Genomic DNA, 5,322 nt, shown 5'->3' on the forward strand with positions numbered 1-5,322 from the left:
TATCTCATGCAAGCATTTGAGCAGACAATAGCATAAAGCTTAATTTTGCTAAAATTTCTATACTCAGCCAACATATCATTAAAGTGTGAGAAGAAAATTAGGTATTTTCAGACATATATAAATTCGGGAAATATACCTCAAACACACACATTTTTGTGAAACTAATTGGGTTAAAAATATTTTTATTCCAATTGTTAAAAGAAGATAAGAAACCAAGAAAAGGGAAGATAAGCAGTCCATAAATTAAGGGAGCAGTCTAAAATAAAAATAAAAATAAATTCCTGGAGTAGCTGTCTTAGTGGATAACCAGTTAGATTGGACATAGATGCCTGGGATTTCAGAAGAGAGGATGTCACCAAAGAAAGGAACTAATTGCAAAATGATATGAACCAGTTAAAAAAAAAAAAAGAAAGAATGGAATAAAAATACTGTAATAGAAAGAATTGCAATTGGAATCTTCAGGAAGGTCATACAAGAAAAGACCTGGCATTACAGTTTATTACTATTGCAGTAATAGATCTTTTTTCTAATTTCACTATTTCTTCATCATCCCCTCATAAATGAAAAATATCCTTTGATTATGGTGTATCTGAGAAGCTTTGATTGTTATCTATGCGACACATATTTTCAGACAGTTTTTCCTTGCAATGCCATCACAATAGTCTCTGAGCATGCTAAATAAAAGTCTTTCAATTTTCTGGTAATTCCTGGTTGATGTCTAGAAATCCACTTTGGTTCTTCGAGGTTTGTGTGTTTTGGTGAGAATAATTGTTCAAATGATTTTTCTTGATATAAATTAGATATCATGCTTCGAGATCATATAAACTAGTGTACAAAATCCCTTAGCTTTCACACAAGCTATCCCAGCTCATTAATTTATTTAGCGTGAACTCTCCTTTGTTCACTTGATTTGTGTGTATATCTGTGAAGATGGTGGCAGGAGTGGAAGATGAGTAATGGGATTTGTTACATCCTGGATTTCACAAAGTTCTTTGTACAGAGACAGTGGAGAAATGGGGAGGAATGAATAACTGTTCCAGCTAAAGTGCTTTGAATAATATACAAGTTTTTGTTTCATATCTCACTGAGGGACTCTTTAACTTACTTTGCTTTTCTAACTCTGTCTCTCTGAGTTTCTAGAATTCAGATCTTCGCTATTAAAAAAAAATGCAATATGCAAATTTCAGAAGGAGAAAGGACAGAAAGAGTACCTGATGTAATAATGGCTGGAAACGTTCTAAATCTGATGAATTACGTTAATCTACAAATCCAAGAAAGTCAATGAACTTCAAGTAGGATAAACCCAGAGACCCACACTGAGACACATTATAATCAAACTGTTGAAACCCAAAGACAGAATCTTGAAAGCAGCAAGACAGAAGTGACTCATCCACAAATGGGATCCTCAAGAGATTTATTAGCCAACATCTCATTAGAAACCTGGAGGCCAGAAGAAGTGGATGATACATTTCAATGGCTAAAAGAAAAAAAAAAAAAGTCAACCTAGAATTCTGTATTCAGAAAAACTGTCTTTTAAAGTGAGGGTGAAAATAAGACATATCCAGGTAAACAAAGGCAAAGTGAATTTAATGCCACTACATTACCGTACAAGAAATGCTAAAGGAAGTCAAATAAAAGGAAACTAGAAAGTAACTCAAATCATATGATGATATAAAGATCTCATCTAAATGTAAACACATGAGAAAAATTAAAAAGCCAGCATTATTGTAATTTTAGTTTGTAATCCCACTTTTTATTATCTATGGAATTTAAAAGACAAATTCATAAAAAAGATAAGTCCTATAATGTGGCTTCTATAAACATAATAGCTCTCTTCAAACTCCTCAGTAAACCTCAGCTACATAGTCCATAAACTTGTAATATCCAATATAAGAAATAGAACCCTCATACATCTTCATAGCTAAAAATAGGTTCTATGGCTTTCAACTATAAAAATGAGTCTTCAGGCTTTGTGCTTTTAGAGGACAAAAATAACACTGGCTGGAGGGAAGTCAAGAGCAAAGGCAGGGATGAAGAATAGTGATGGGTTTTGCCATTAGATCTACTCAGCTGAACATAAAGAAAGAAAGATAGAGCTTGGAAGATAAGTTAGCAAGGGGAAAGAGGGCCCCCAGTGACAAGTTGAAAAGTACCTGGTTCTGAAACCTAGTCTGGTGGAGCACATGGATCAACAAGGTAATGCAGTGACTCAGAAAAAGAACATACAGCTATTTTATTGATCCATTAAACAAATAAAAGTTAATGATAATGCTCATCCTCCCCCTTGGCTAAACCTCTCAGCACTGATTATGGTTAAGTACTGGTTCTCCAAGAGCTTCCCAAAGGGATCACTCTGTGAATGACTGCTGACCACACACTACCTGTTATATCTATAAAGGAGAGTGATCAGAATACCATGATGCCGACCCCCTGATTAAAAATAGCTCATTCACTACTGAATGAAAGATGTCATAGATGTCCCTTCACGGTCCTTTCCTATTCCCTTCCATCACAACTAATGACATATGCATAATGGCTAATACATATAGATTCCATCATAATTTCCCGAAAATGCATGTTGAAAACTGCTAGTTCCTTACCCAGAAAAAAGTTTTTTTGTTTGTTTGTTTGTTTGTTTTTCTTTAGTAACAGAACCTCATCCATGTAGCAACATAAACAACTTTAGAAAGTTTTTCCCAGTCTACTTTACAGGATGATATGGCCATGTAAAAAAATTATTGCCAATGTGTTAAAAAATAGCATGAATACGTGGGAATCCTGTATAGGATCCTTAGAAGGGTGGCAGAGAGCTCACGTGTACACCTTTTAGCTTTCTCTACTTCTTACTTTCCTGCTTAGAATCTAGAAGGATCATGAGGCAAATCTGAAAATGGAAGATCAGGCTAAGGAAAGTGAAGCAAAAATAAAAAGGAATATTTGTCTCTGGTAAACAAGGAGCTATTATACCAGATCTGGAATGCATATCTCTGGATTTCTTTTACATAAGACAGAAATCAATTGATATATTTTAGATTCTTATTTTTCCTAATAGTAGTTACAAGAAGGTAAATGTAATTCCTGCCATATAAACAGACTGATTTTTTTATTAGATGATCCACTTTAAGAATATTAATTCTTTTGTTTTTATTTTGGACACTATTTTCTCCCTCTCTAAAATGGTTTAAAGAATTTTCTCCCTCTTTAAAATAAATTTGCCTATATCATTCACATGGAAAAATTTTTTTTAAATCATGCTGGGACCTGCTGGAACATCTCATAAAATATAAAGCCTTCTCAAAGGTCTCTCATCGACTCAATGCCACATTGCAATTGCCTCCTCTGCTTTGCTCTCATAATTTCACCACTGACTGCTATGAATGGATTAGCTTTTGCATGTGAGAATTCTGTGAGAATTTTAAAGACGTAAATCATGTTATCTATTTTGTATGTGTAAACACATAACACATGTCAATTTATATCATCCACACATGCACAAGATATTCAGATTCCATATTAAATTTTGATTACTTAATATCAAAAAGTCATCTAGAGAAAAGCTCTTAGAGTGTCACTGATATTTAAAATATATATGTATGTGTGTGTGTCATATATACATATGACATCATTACTGCTCCTAAAAAGAATCAAGATTTTGGTGAGAATCTTAAAATAATAATACCTAATCATAGCTTATTCATTTTCAATCATTCGTAAATTTAAACCAAACATATTTAAAGTGCTAATTATCTATCTAGGCAGTTCATCTGGTTAACCATCTCAATTTAAAAATGATATTTAATCAAGGGAAAATGTGAAAAAATATCATTTGAATATACTCCTTTCCAGTGTTTTTTTTTTTTTTTATCTTGTATAATAAAATACTTAAGGGGCTTCATACATGAATTCATCCATCCATGATTTTCCAAGATCTAGTTGATAAACATTTCCACTTGAAACTCATTCAAAGATCTCACTAGTCCAAACCGGTTAACATTTAATTCCCCAAACTAACTCATATTCCATTTTCTTCATTTTGTATATTACTTTTTCAAACTCTTAACAGGATGAAATATACACTTTTCCTTTTTACCTAAATCTGCCTTATCTACCATGTCTCTCTGACTATCTTCCATACCTGTCCTACGATGTCCGTTTCCAGTGTCACCTACCATACTAGTCCATGGCCTCAATCATTGCATTATAAGGATTTAATATTACTGGCATTCTACCATATTACCTAACTTAGAATTTACAAAGTCTATTTATTGCATAAAGATAACATTCCTCTGATTTAGAAGACTCCCATATTTCGTCCATGCACTTTGTCATACCCTGCTAATTTACACTCCCTGTTGTAGTCAGATAGTAATGTCTCTGAAACCTTCATGTGACATTTTTCATCCAAAAATATGTATGTTGCTGTATGTTGTGGTTTATAACCTCATATGTCTTCTTATAGGTCTGTCTTTCCACTGAGGACCTCAGATCTTTGTGCTTTCGTAAGTATTTCCTATTCACTTTTCCCCTATGTTACGAGTCATCTCATTATCAGCACCTCCTCACAGCATCTGATCAGTTATTGAACAGATACTGGTATGTGAGTGGTTTTATGACTAATGGAATTTAATCTGTCGACTCTGTGGGCCTCTCATTTAGAGTCTTGGTCTCTCAATGCCCGTTTAGTTGTTATGCTTGGCTGTTTGGTTCCTGTTTGGAAACTATGAGATTCTGAATACTCGTTTAGAAGAGAATGGCAGAGTCAATTCAAGATGAAATATTATATTACTTAACAATAGGAATTAGAGATTTTGAATTCACAGACATAGATTTATTAGTGGTAATATTCCCAGTATCCCCAAGGATTCTTAATATTATCTAATGAAATCTTTACAGTAATGTTTGAAAATAGGCATCATAATTTTATATTAAAAAATTAAAATTGAGAAATTATAGTTTGCCATAGGTCACCAACTCTGCAAATGGCAGTGTGGAAATGTATCCTCAAATCTTTCCGACTTGAAAGTCCATTTTATTCTAATACAAAGCTTCAACATCTCATCAGCAGTGAGGAAAGATTTCAATTTGAAAATAAGAGAAATCATCTGATAGTCATGTTGAAGAAATTATTTTTTTCTCAATCGCTATGTTAGCACAGTAAGTTGAAATTCTAGAAAAGAGGAACATGAGACACTTTAAATATAACAAATAGATCAAAAGGAAGTATTAGTCTCCTTAGCACTGAGGTTTTCAAGGAAATTTTGTCTTCCTCTCACTTTTGGAAGCAATAGCAGAGCGTAATAAGCAGCTGTGTGGACATGCTTC

The sequence above is a fragment of the Pteropus vampyrus genome, unplaced genomic scaffold (genome assembly GCF_000151845.1).
Source record: "Pteropus vampyrus isolate Shadow unplaced genomic scaffold, Pvam_2.0 Scaffold13, whole genome shotgun sequence".
Classification (NCBI taxonomy): domain Eukaryota; kingdom Metazoa; phylum Chordata; class Mammalia; order Chiroptera; family Pteropodidae; genus Pteropus; species Pteropus vampyrus.